The sequence below is a fragment of the Bos taurus genome, chromosome 19 (assembly GCF_002263795.3).
Source record: "Bos taurus isolate L1 Dominette 01449 registration number 42190680 breed Hereford chromosome 19, ARS-UCD2.0, whole genome shotgun sequence".
Taxonomy (NCBI): Eukaryota; Metazoa; Chordata; class Mammalia; order Artiodactyla; family Bovidae; genus Bos; species Bos taurus.
The window spans coordinates 55946805-55959424 of NC_037346.1; the positions used below are offsets into that span (position 1 = coordinate 55946805).

At 64.9% G+C, this 12620-nt stretch overlaps 1 pseudogene across 1 annotated transcript in view; it reads right to left on the minus strand.

Moving 5' to 3' along the window:
- MYO15B (myosin XVB) overlaps window positions 1-12620 on the minus strand; it is a 29921-nt pseudogene that overhangs the window by 791 nt on the left and 16510 nt on the right. The window contains exons 25-61 of the transcript XR_009491612.1: window positions 12517-12612; window positions 12179-12414; window positions 11915-12093; window positions 11614-11686; window positions 10979-11140; window positions 10603-10703; window positions 10430-10506; window positions 10226-10310; window positions 9939-10028; window positions 9667-9770; window positions 9446-9568; window positions 9293-9358; window positions 8999-9077; window positions 8192-8633; window positions 7985-8075; window positions 7655-7871; window positions 7092-7246; window positions 6824-6883; window positions 6003-6078; window positions 5749-5867; window positions 5497-5615; window positions 5271-5412; window positions 4954-5065; window positions 4689-4846; window positions 4127-4272; window positions 3894-3954; window positions 3725-3797; window positions 3266-3342; window positions 2001-2077; window positions 1792-1907; window positions 1605-1699; window positions 1425-1502; window positions 1207-1303; window positions 929-1074; window positions 672-787; window positions 270-415; window positions 24-157 (exon numbers count right to left, since the gene is read on the minus strand). The product of XR_009491612.1 is annotated as a myosin XVB (transcript). The remainder of the gene's footprint in view (window positions 1-23; window positions 158-269; window positions 416-671; window positions 788-928; window positions 1075-1206; window positions 1304-1424; window positions 1503-1604; window positions 1700-1791; window positions 1908-2000; window positions 2078-3265; window positions 3343-3724; window positions 3798-3893; window positions 3955-4126; window positions 4273-4688; window positions 4847-4953; window positions 5066-5270; window positions 5413-5496; window positions 5616-5748; window positions 5868-6002; window positions 6079-6823; window positions 6884-7091; window positions 7247-7654; window positions 7872-7984; window positions 8076-8191; window positions 8634-8998; window positions 9078-9292; window positions 9359-9445; window positions 9569-9666; window positions 9771-9938; window positions 10029-10225; window positions 10311-10429; window positions 10507-10602; window positions 10704-10978; window positions 11141-11613; window positions 11687-11914; window positions 12094-12178; window positions 12415-12516; window positions 12613-12620) is intronic.

Consider the following 12620-nt stretch of genomic DNA (forward strand, 5'->3'; position numbering starts at 1 on the left):
AGAGGGGCAGAAGCCTGGCCCACCTGGGAGCCGGGGTCCATGAGGACGAGGTGCTGGCGGTTCAGCCCCAGGAGGCCGGGGCTGGGCAGGGCCGGATTGCTCACTCGTAGCACCAGGTAAACCGTGTACCCGAAGAGGGGCAGCTCGCTCACAGCCTCTGCAGATGGAGAGCAGGGCTGGTGGAGAAGCTGCTTAGCTCCTCTACCCTCGGCCCTCCTTCCTGGGCGCCCCCGTCCCCCTCCCTGGCCGTCCCCCTGCCCCAGACCCACTGATGAAGCTGATCTGCGCTTCCTGGGGGCTGCATCCTTGTAGCTGCCTCAGTTCCCGGCCCATCAGGCTCTTCACAGTGGCCACATTCATCTGCCATTGCTGCTGCCACTGTTGCTGCCTTGGCACGTAAGCCAAGAGGTCTTGCCTAGGACACAGCCTGGTCAGGCGAGGCTGGGCAAACAGCTGGTGCTAAATCAATGAACTAGTGGCTCCCGTGGGTGAGACCAGGGATCCAGACACGTGGATGAGGTGTGGGCCCTGCCCTGGAGGAGTGTGGGGTAGGATGGGGGACAGGTGTACATAGCCCGCTGGGTTAGGGCCGTGAAAGACACCAGTGGCCTCGACTTTGGAGGAGGGGGTAAGGGGGTGACAGGAGGCATGGTGGCTGCGTTCACGCTCACTCTGAGGGGGGCTCCTCCGTGCTCCTGCTGAGCTGCTGCAAGGCAGCCAATCTGGCAAGTCGGGCGTCTTCCTGGGGGCTGAGCCCCAGCTTTCCCTGAAGGTAGTCCCGCAGCACCTGAGCGGGGCGGGGGCAGCAAGGGGGTGGCTCCTGAGCCTCAAGCCCACTGCTGCCACCCTCCCTTCTCCTTTGAGGGCAGGGAGTCTTGGAGGGCCCCTGCCCAGGCAGCTGAGGCTGGCACTACCGTGCAAGGCTGACCTGGCCGTAGTGGGTGCTGATGTAGGTGGGATTGTCAAAGTGCAGCCGGGTCTCCCAGCCGAGCCGCCGGCTGTGCAGGCTCACATCCAGACCCCCGAGCACGCTGTTAAGGTACTCCTGGGGCCACAGGGGCCGCACCAGCTCACCTGCACCAGGAGTTCACAACCTGAACAGACTTACCAGGGCCAGCCCCGCCCACGGCCCGGCCAGCCCCAAGCATGGGAACTGCCTCCCTCAAGGCCACAGCAGGGGAATCCTCCCCAGGCCAGGTGGCTCACCGTCCCCTTTGATGAGGAAGAGGGCAAACTCCTGCACTTCCTGGGGGTCCGTGATGCCCATCTGCCTGCACAACTCCTCCAGCACCTCTGCTGCCACCTAGACATGTGGACAGAGATGGGGGTGCCAGGGAAGAAATGGGACTTCAGGGGTGGGGGGGTTCCCAGGCTTCCCGTGTCTCCCCTGCCCCCCCCGCCCCCGGCTGTGGCCCTGCACTCACCGTGAAAGTGCGGATATTGGTCTTGTAATCCACACCCCCAGGCAAGTGAATTAGGACCAGGTGGACTACCTGTCCTTTCTGCCAGGGCAAGCGCAGGGTCAGTCCACCCATGGAAAGAGGCCCCAGCTCCTGCCACCCACAGGGAGTCCTGGAACGCTGCCCAGCCCGCACCCCCAGTACCAGGAAGGCCTGCATCTCGCCTGGGGAGGGCAGCCGCCGGCGCCCCCCATACTTGACTGTGCGCTGCAGGTGCTCTTGGCTGCTTTGGGCCAGCTCTGCAGAGAGGAGCCAGGCCGGGCTGTGAGCGTCTCCCAGCCCCTCCCTGAGCAGCCAAGACCCCAGCCCGGAATCCCCTCCCTGCCGGCACCTTGGTGAGGACCCCAGTCCTGCAGAAACTTGGTCACGTAGGGCATCAGCGTGTTCGATGGGGGGACGCAGCCCGTGAGGAGGCTGAGGAAGCGCCAGCCTCTCGCGCAGAGTTTCCTGCAGGGCAGAGAGCCTGGGCTTCAGGCTGGCCAGGCCGCAGTGCTCTGCTTTCCCTGAGAGGCCGCCCCCCCACCCCCGTCCCCCACTCACGGCCGGGGGTGTCCTGTGACCTGCTTGATGGCCTGGCAGTAAACCTCATCCCTGAGATCCTCCTTCTCCTGGCAAAGCTGTGGGGACAGGAGGGGCAGGGCGGTGGGGGTGGGATGGCGTGGAATCTGAGGTCAGAGAGATCCTACTAATGGCCACGGTAGGGGGGCAGGTCGGGGTGACAGCCATGGTCCTCTCTCGGGCTTGGTCTCACTCGACTCAACAGCATCTGCACCACTGGCCATTCACCAAGTCACCAACTTCACCCGCTTCCAGGCCGAGCTGGGTCCTGTCCTCTTTCTCTGGTCCCTCTGTCCCAGTCGTCTCAGCTGACTCCCCTCACCACCGGGACCTCTAGAGGCTGCAGTGCCCTTGAGCCTCTGCCTCCAGCCCAGACGTCTCCCCTGAAGCCCAGACCCTCCGCTTGAAGACTGGAACTTCAGACTTCAGCAGATTCCGCCACAGGCCAGCCCTGCTCCCTCACCAGGCATCGTAGTGGGAGACCAGCCAGTGCCCTGGCCAAAGCCTTGGTGTCATCCTTGGCCTCTCTCTCACACACCACGTGCATTTCATAGCAAACCCTTCCTGCTGCCTCTGGGCCTGAGCCAGCACCATGTCTAACCTAGGATCATGGCAGTAACCCTTCCCTTGCCCTTAAACTCCCAGAATCACAGACAATAGCCAGAGCAAACCCAAGAATTGTAAGCCACGTCAGTCTTTCAAATTCTCCAGTGCTTTCCCCAGTCTTGAAAACTCAGACCTCCTGACAAACGGCAAGGCCTCCGTGCCCTGGACCCACCGCCCTTCCCGGTCCTCACCCTCCACTCCCCCTCACTCGCTGGCGCCAGGCTCCTCCTCTCCCCTCCCCGCCCCCCACACGCGTTGCCCTGAGGCACGCAGGCCTCACCCCCTCACTCCTTCAGGCCTCTGCTCCAGGGTCACCTTGTCACCAAGTCTGCTGCACCACAGCAGCCCCGCCCCTGCTCTCTCTCTCCATGGGACTCTTGGCCCTAGGCGCGCGGCATCAGGGTTTACGACCATCTCTTTAGGTGGTAAGCTCTGTGGGGGCTTCACCAACTTGGCCCAGTTGTCCTGGGCCCAGCGTGTAACAGCTGCTCAATGAACATTACCGGATGATTTGAACACGTAAAGAGGATGATGATGAGCAAGGAGAGGGGATGCCCTGGAGCCCCAGCAGGAAGGTCGAGAGGGGCCCCCAGGGCTCACTGTCTCCTCTGCAGCTTCTGGCACATTCAGCCCATGCTCACCTTCAGCAGCCCATAGAGGAGATCCAGCTCATTCTTGCCCCGTGGCTTGGACTGGTCCCCCATAAACTGCATCAGAGCTGTGGGCAGAACAAGATGCATGGTGAGCTGGGACGGGGCCCTGGCCCTGGCCCTGCCTGGTGCCATCGCTACGCGGGGCCATCTCGTGCCTTGCTGTCAAGATGCATGGGAGCCAAGCGGAGTGGCAGCCCCAGCCTTACCAGTGAGACAGGGTTCAGAGATGCTGTGGGCCCCAGGGCTACACAGAGCGCATAGTGAGCTGGGCCCACCACTGCCTTCCCGCACAGACCCCGTACAAGCCACAACCCCTTGAGCATGAGTAGAAGGGAGGGCCACGTGGCACAGGAGCCACCAGTGCGCCTCCCTGAGAAGGCAAACTCAAGAAGGCAACTGGACTCCTAGGTCACAGGCACAGGGACCCAAGAGGCTGTGGCCACTCACCCTGGAAGCTCTCCACAGCTTGCCTGTTCGTGTCCTCATCACTGAAGCTGATGAGCGATTCCTGGATGGGAGCCTGCAGCCAAAGAGGCTGGGCTGTAGGTCTGGGGCTGGCGGGGCAGGGCCAGCGGGCAGGTCTGCGGGCCTGGCTTCCCTGCACTGTCCCCTTTACCTTGCTGTACTGCACCAGGCTGGCCGTGGCCTTCTCAGCATCTCCACCGGTCTGGGCCGGCCTGAGGGGGGACGGGGGAGGACACCTCTGCTTGCTCAGCCCTCCCCACCCCCCATCCCAGGCCGGGTCTAGAGGGTACAGATAACCCTGGCCCGGGGGCTTCAAGCAGGGAGGCCCACTTCAGGGGGACTGAGGATGGGCTGGCGCGGGATGGGGGCAGGAAGGGCACTCACAGGGTCTGGGGTTTCCGGAAGTAGCGCAGGGCAAACTCCTGCATGGTGTAGTCGGAGTCCGTGGGCAGGGCCACGTAGGCCACAGAGGGGGACAGGCTGGTGGCCGAGTTGTCACTGCGCGCCTGGCTCCAGGCGTGGGTGGGGAACTTGGAAACACAGGAGACTGGTGCCACCCGAGGGTCCACTGGCCTGTCCCGAGGCCCTGCCCCAGCCCCCAGCCCCCAGCCCCGCCCACCCCAAGAGGAGCAGGCAGAGCGGCTGCAGTGAGCACACCACCAGAAGCCAGGGAGATCAAGAGCCATTTATTGAGCATTTTTCAGGCGCCACCATACTAGGTACCACGAGGGCCACACGAGAGGCGGACAGCCTCACCCCTGCCCACGGGGAGCTCACAGTCTTGCTGGGGAGAGACAGGGCAAGAAACTGGGAGCAGGCGGAGGGGCAGCACCAGGCCAAGCGCTGCCCACCAGGCAAGCGGGTGGTCCTCGGCCGCCTGGGGGCCACGGAGCCCTTTCCTAGGCTCCTAGTGAGGCCTTGCCTCGGCTTCTCCCGTCTTCCTCACCTCCGATGCCCTATCCCACTCTCTGCGCTGCAGCTGACCCTTGTGCCCCTGGCTGCTCCTCTGCTCCGTTGAGAAGAATGAGTCTGGAGCAGCTGCCGGCTGCACGATGTCAGCAGGGAAGAGTCCGGAGCGGCCGCCCGTGGAGCCGAACTGCCAGCCTAGAGACGTCCAAGGACGGATCCTCACCCACGCACCGTCCCCCCCGCCCCGTGCCCACTGGAGGCGCCGCCTCATCTGCCCGCCACCCTGCTTGGTCCACAGATACCTGGCTCCAGGGTGGCCACCGGCAGCAGCTTGATGAGGTCCCCACGTTGGAAGCTGAGGAGGCTGTGGTCATCGGTGATGTAGCTTCGCAGGGCAATGACATAGCCAGAGTCCTGCAGGTGGGCAGGCAGGTGAGGGGCCAGCCTGCTTGTGACCCCTTCCTCCCTGTCCCCTCTGCTCCCCTGCTGGCCTCACTCTCCACCCAGCGTCCCCAACTCCAGGCAGCTCGAAGGAGCGTGGCTGACAGCCCCGAGACCAGCCAAGGTGGACTGGGCAGCAGGCAGCAGCGGTGGAGGCCCCCTGCCAGCCCACACTTGCCTTCTTGAGCTCGCTCAGGAAGAGCTCGACCATGGCCTTGATGGCTCCCGCCCGAGCCGTGTGCAGCACCAGCTGTTCACTCTTCAGCGACAGCTCCAGGGTGGAGCTGGCCGGGCACTCCACGCCCAGCACCTCAGCAAAGCTGCGCCCAGGGTGAGGGCATGAGCCGGGGGGCCGTCTCACCAGCCCATCCCCGCCCTCTGCCCCAGCCCTGGCCTCCGCTCACCTGTACGAGCAGAGAGTCTTCAGCTGGTCGGGGTGCAGGCTGGGGCCCTGGGTCATCTTGAGCAGTCTCAGCCCCCGGTGGGACACAGCCAGCAGCTGCACATCGCTGCCGCTCTCGCCCTGCTCGGAAGGCAGGTGGGTCACAGCCCGGCTCCCGGCTCCAGGCCACTGTCCACCCAGCCCGCCTCAGCTCTCATCCTGCTGCCGAGGGATCCAGCTGGCACCCAGCCGCTGCCAACCCAGCCTCACTGACCGAGACAGGGAAGATGCGGGAGAAGTAATTGGCCCAGTTGTTCCTGGCGGCCACCACGATGCGCTTCTTGACGCCGTCCTCAGCCGTATCCAGTGAGTCCAGGCCCACCTCCAGGTCTCCTGCGGGTGGGAAGAGCCCCAGCCTGTCCCCAGGCTCCTTCACAGCGGGGACCCCAGAGTTTACTGCCTCCCTCTGGACAGGCGCAACCCGCATCACTCCAGCTCCCTGAGCCTCCCGTGGTCCCTGGACCCTACCCAGCAGGTCTTTCATCTTGCGCCTCTCGTCCTGGGAGATGCGGATGCAGGACTCGGCAAAGGTGTCCCTCAGGATCTGGGGGCAAAGCCATGTAGTCACCACCCGGTCCTGAGGGCTCAGTGCGCCCCAGATGCAGCCACGCACAGAGGAAAAGCTGCAGGGCCCCATGGGCACGACACTGAGGGACGCAGGGGCTTCCAAGCTCAGGGCTGCATCCACCCGGAGCTCCCACCTGCCCCCCCAGATGCCTGCACTAGTCGAGCTGCTGCTCCTCCTTCAGCTAAGCATCCCTGAAAGAACAGACCTGTGGGAGGAGGGGGTGCTGTAGAACTGGGGGGAGCAAACATGAGCCTCTGGGAGCGTCCACGGGCGGCAGGCAGGCGCCGGTGAGCACCTGCTGTGTGCCTGGCCTGTGTTGGGTGCTGCATGCTCTTCGTTTTTGAACCCTCGTTATGAGTCAAAAAAGGGCTTCCCTGGTGGCTCAGACAGTAAAGAATCTGCCTGCAGTGCAGGAGACCTGGGTTCGATTTCTGGGTCAGGAAGATGCCCCGGAGGAGGGCATGGCAACCCACTCCAGTGTTCTTGCCTTGGAGAATCCCATGGACAGTGGAGCCTGGCGGGCCATGGAGTTGCAAAGAATTGGACAGGACTAAGAGACTAACACACAGAAGTCAAAAACGGTCCTCATTCTGAAGGATGTTGTGAGGAATAAATAAAGGCAGGCAGGGCTTGAAACACGCCAGTGCCCCACGGTGGTAGCCTGGCCAGGGGTGGGGAGCGTGGTCTGTCTGCACATACCCCGGTGGGGCCGGGTGCTCACCTGCTCACAGAGGAGCCTGAGGCAGTAGGGGTGGCTGAAGCTCTCCCGGGGGTAGAACACCTGGATGGGGGCACGGGAGACCGAGAGTGGGCGGGTGGTCCCCCCGCCAGCCCGGCTCCCGCCCCACCTCGCCTCCGGGGCTCAGATGAAACCAGGCAAGGAGGTGGGCAGTGGGGAGCCGACGCCGGGGTCCCAGGCTGGCTCCTCCACAGCCTGTGCCCCGCCCCCCACCCAGAGCAGCTGGGGTGAAGCCCACCCTGGTGCCCACCTCCTTGCGCAGGAACAGCCTCCAGGGGGCGCTGGCATAGGAGAAGCACACGCTGCCTGAGGGCACGAGCAGCTGGGTGGAGACCCCCTGGTCCCCCATGGGCTCCACCAAGCCTGGCAGATGGAGGGGCCGAAGAGCATCGGGTGTGGACCTGCCTGGGGGCACGGGGTGATGGGGGCACAGGCAGAGAAGACCCTCCTCTCCAGAGCCCCGCACGCCCGGCCAGCTTCATCTCTGCCGCTCCCTCCCACCTGCTGTCCCAACTCCCGCCTCCAGCTGTCCCAGACGTGCGTGGGCCCTCCCTGACCACGTCAGCAGGGCCACTAAATTCTTGCCGGGGCCAACGCCCTATGTGTGACAGTCCGTCTGTGCCAGACAGGCCCCGGGGGTGCCCCGGCCCTGCCCCCAACGGGAACGCGGAAGCTGGGGCTCCTCGCCTACGGCTCCAAAGTCCAGAAGCCCGAGCCGCTGACCTTGGCATTGTGAGCTTGGATAGGTCCTTGGGAATCCCCCCTACCGTGCCCCCTCCAAAGCCCACCTAGCAGGAATGTGGGGTTCCTTACTGCGGGGCTCAGCTGGAGGGCTCGCTGGCTCCCAGGGCGGAGGCAGTGGAGGTGCGGGTGGAGGGGGTGGTTTCTGGGCAGTGGGTGGGTTCTGGCCAAACAGCTCTTGAAGGGGCCCCTGCTTCTCCTTGATGGAGCTGGACGGCATCAGCCGTGGTCGGGCCCTGGGTCGAGGGGCCACGGCCGGTGGGGGGGCCTTCCCTGGGCTGGGGAGCGTCTGGGAACACAGGGAACACACAGAGGCTGTGACCCAGGGCCAAGTTCACCCCAGGGAGCCTCAGGAGGATTCCAGAGCTGAGCGGCTATGCTCTGGACCAGAGGGCACCTCACCTGAGGGGGCGAGGAGGCACCACTGATCCCCAGCTTAGCCAGAGCCTCATCCTTAGGGTTGTTTTTCTTTAGGAAACTTTGGGGGGGCTTCCTGAAAGAAGGAAGAGGTCACAAGTTCACAGGGTGACTCTCTGGGGAGCGGTTAGCCCCTCCTCCCCTCCCCCCTTTCCTCTCCCCTTCCCCTCCCCTCCCCCCTTCCCCTGGCACCTCGCCGGCTGCACGGGCACAGGCACGGGGCCAGGGCGGCTCTGGTACATGCGGATGATGTTGCGGATCTCCCTGCTGGGCTCTGCCCGCCAGGGCTCAGGGTCCGAGCTACGCACCACGGCTTTGCCCCCGGCCGGCCTGTGCCCCCCGCCAGGCCCCACCTCCGTGGCTGGCTCAGCCTCGGCCTCCTGTGCAGCTCTGGCTGCACCTTGCGACAGTGGCGGCTTCTTCACCACCTGGGGAGGCGGAGCTGAGGGCCCTGCCCATGAAGAGAGGAAAGACGTGAGACCCTGTGCAGAACCCCGAAGGCCCAGCCTGCCCCCCGCCTCCTCACCACCTGCTCTCTGTTCCTCCTCTTCTGGCTCCTCGTCCTGCACCTCTGCCTGGGGGATCTTAACCTTGGCTGGAGGCTTCATGGTCTTCACCTTGCTCGGCTGCTGCCCTGTAAATGCCCCCCAGATGGTCCTGTCTATTACCTTCCACTTGGCCCGCCCCTCTGAGCTTCCCTGGTGGCTCAGATGGTAGAGAATCCTGCCTGCAATGCAGGAGACCTGGGTTCGATCTCTGGGTTGGGAAGATCCCCTGGAAGAGGGCATGGCAACCCACTCCAGTATCCTTGCCTGGAGAATCCCCATGGACAGAGAAGCCGGGCAGGCTACAGTCCGTGGGGTCACAAAGAGTTGCACACGACTGAGTGACATTGGGCTCCTGGATGGGCCACCCTGACTAGAGGGCAACCTCCCATCCCCTGGCCAGGCTGGGGCGGTGTCTGAGTCTGTGTCTGATTGCCTCCCCAAGGATGCTCACCCAACTTCTGGAAATAGTCTCGCTTCTGTTGGAAGCTCCTGGGCCGTGGGTGCCTGTCTTCAGCCTCCTGCGGGGCCTCCTGCTGGCAGGAAGGGGAACAGAAGGAGCAGCCTTGCCAGCCAAGTTGCCACTCGCACAGTGCACCCACTCGGACCTGCAGGGCCGAGGCCGGGCAGCATCTTTTCTGCATCGCCCTGTGGCCCCATCCCCAACCCCCCACGTCTCCCACATCTGCAGCCCTGAAACCAGCTGCCCATCCCAGGCCCTGCCATCTCCCCAGCCTTGGCTCCTCACCCTCAGGCGGGCACCTACCAACTCCAGGCCACTCTCTGGCTCCTTCTGGGGGGTGGGTGTCTTGGGCTCGTGGGTGATGGCTGGAGGAGGTGAGGTCAGGGAAGCTGCTGTAGGGGCTGGGCCCGGGGCCGTGGCTGGGGCTGGAGCTGTGGCTGGAGCTGGAGCTGCAGCTGGGGCTGGGGCTGGGGCCAGGGCCAGGGCCTGACTCTGCTTCTGGAGTTGCTTTGCCTGCTGCTCCAGGGACAAGGTCATGGCCTGGGTGGTCATCTGCTGGGCCTGATGGACGGGGCGTGATGCGCCAGATGAGAGCCAGCCTCGCCTCTCCCTGCAGGCTGGTACCCACAAGGCGATCCGTGGGCCCCACCATTCCTCACCAGGATCCGTGCTTGCTGGTTGATGAAGTCCTGCTGCTGGGCCGCCAGCTGCCTCACGTCCAAACTGGGAAGCACGGGCTGTGGCTGTGGTGGTACCACCATGGCTGGGGGCATGGTGGGCAGGCAGGCAGTCAGGGCAGATTAGCGCCATGGCCGAGCTCCCAGCCCCCTGCCCACTGTGCCCTCCAGGCGGGACCTTCCCTCCTCTAGTTCCGGTCCGCCACACCCCCACCCCCCGAAGAAGGGACCGGGCGGCCACAGTCCAGTCTTACCTGGGACCGGCCCCATGGCTGGCATCATGGGCATGGGTGCTGGCATCATGGCTGGCTGGTAGCTGGGCATCTGCACCATCCCTGGGTACACTGCAGGGACAGGGTCCTCCCACATCAGTGCCCACCCAGGCCCTCAGACAGCCTCCCTCCAGCCCCAGGCGAGGAGATGAGCATGGGCCACTGGGGTGCAGGCTGGAGCTCTGACGCCAGCTGCGTGGGAAGCCCGGCCCACGCCTCCCCCCGTCCGTGGGCAGGGAGACCCCGGATGGGCTCAGCCCTGCACTCACCCATGGGGTAGCTGCCTTGCTGCATGGGCCCCATGGCACCCCCTCCCTTCATGCGGCCACTCAGAGCCCTGCCTTGCTCCAGATCCTGTGAAGGCAAAAGTCACAGGTCAAAAGGTCAGAGCTAGAGTCCTAGGAGGGCTGGGAGAGGCAGCAAAGGCCCCAGAACAGGAGGGACCGGGCTGGGCTGGGGTGCAGGACACTCACGCTGAGGCCAGGGGAGAGGACTGGCTTGAAGAGGTGGTCCAGGAAGCCATCCAGACTCCCTGAGGTCCGGGACTCACCTACGGAGAATTGGTGTCACCTGCTGGGGGCAGGGGCTTCCTGCAAACCCATTCTCATCGCCCTGCCCACCCGAGTGTGCCCACTCCCCGCCTTACCTGTGAGCCCCCTGCTGGGCAATGTTGGGGCTGGACCCGGAGGTGGGCCTGGGGGCAGTGAGGGGGCCTGGATGCTGGGGGCCAGGGGGATATTCTCGGCTCTGCAGGAGACAGTGGGCCCAGCTAAGGGGTTGGTGGGGCCACCTCCAGCCATGGAGGCCCAGCTAAGGAGGTGGGGTGCCCAGGCTGAGGCAGGGTGTAGAAGCTGCCATGGAGAGGGGCGGGGGGTGGTCGGGGTCATCCCCACGGGATGGGAGGAGGCTTGGGGGCTGGACCTGTGGCAGCACCAGGGAACCCCAGGGTATGACAGGGTGGCGGTGGGGTCGCCTACAACAGGATAGGGACAGGAGCCAGAGGTGCTGGGGGTGGCACCTACAGGCCACGGGGGGCGATGGGGTAGCTGTGATGCCAGGCTGGGTCCCCCGGGTCCTCGGTCTGGCCAATCAAGTCCAGCACAAAGTCACAGCCGGCCAAGTCTCTCCAGGAGTCCCTGCAGTGCAGTGACACAGACCAGCCACGCGGGGGCGGGTCCAGGCCTCTGGGTGAGACAGGGGCAGGGAGGAGAGGGTGGTCAGCCAGGCAGGTGACCATCCGGAAGCGGCAAGGACCTGGGGGTGCAGCGGGGGGAGGCGCTTGCAGAGGGGGGCGAGAGGACCCGGTTTCCGTTCTTTTTCTGCAAAAAAAGGCCCTCTACCTCTGCGTTAGCTCTGATGTATTTGTTTTTGTTTTTATGTATTTTTCTGCTGTATTTATTTTACCAATTTGATCAGAATCTGGGCCAAATCTAGCAGGAATACTCCCTACTCGTTCTCCATCTGGAATCTGCTGTCTGGACCCTGCCCGATGACTCCCACACCTCGCCCCCACCCCTTGGGCAGCAGGCCTTGGCCTGCAGGAGCAGCCGCAGAAGGTACTTGGTGGGACAGCAGGCTGAGAGGGCGAGAAGGACTCAGGAGGTGGACGGGACAACGGTCAATGTCAGCCAGACTCCCCCATCCCCAGCCCCCAGACCTGCTCTGTAGAATCCACCCGGCGAACTGCTCCCCTGTGGTCCAGGACTCCACCTCGGCCGAGTAGCACTCCTCTGCAAGGACGAGGGGCAGGGGTGAGAGAGAGGGACAGCAGGGTCCTCCCTGATGGGGAAAGGGGTGCTGTCCCGTGGGGGTCCCACCAGCAGGACGGCAGGGAGGTCAAGGTCACATCGGGAGGTCAGGATCACATTGGGAGGGCTGCGGTGGGAAGGGGGTCTGGGGAGGGTGAGGGTGCCGGGCAGACTCTGCCGTGGGAGCCCTGAGCAGGACGCGCGCCTCACCATTGAAGGTGGACACGTCCAGCGCCATGCGGCCCCGCCTCCATCCGGCCGTCCACTCGAGCTGGGTGGGTGGGTGGGCCCGGGCAGACCCAGGGGCCAGCTGCATCTGCTCCAGGGCCCCCAGCAGCTTGTGTTGGCACAGCGCTGCCATGCCCCTGGGGGCCTGGTCGGAGACAAACCTGCGGGCGCAGCACAGGGCCGCTGTGAGCCTGGGGTGGCCTGCTGACCCCGTCCGCGGGGCCCCCCACCCACGGAGCCCCCTACTTGAGCAGTGGCTTCTGCAGGGTGTGCATCGGCGGGAAGGCACTGAGCAGGATGGCCATGAGGGCCCAGCCGCGCTGGCTCTGCTGCTCGTCGGGGTTGCGCCAGAGCTGGGCCACCAGCTGGCTGAAGAGCTCATCTCGCAGCCCCGGCTGGCGCTGCCCCTGCCGCACCAGGTACTGGCCCATGGTCTGCTCCTGCCAGGGCGCCAGCGACCCGTCCCCCAGCAGCCGCAGCATCTGCGGACACCAAGCCAGGGGAGGCAGGTCACGCAGGGCTCCCTGTGCCCACCAGCACCCCCGCATGGGCCCACCCTGTCCCCTCCCCGCTGGGTCACTCACCACCTTGTTGATATCCAGGGCATGCTGAGGGTTCTCACCGTCCAGCCGGGTCAGGGGCTTGGTCAGCAGCTGTCCAGGGTGGGGCAAGGAGGGCTCCTGCAAGG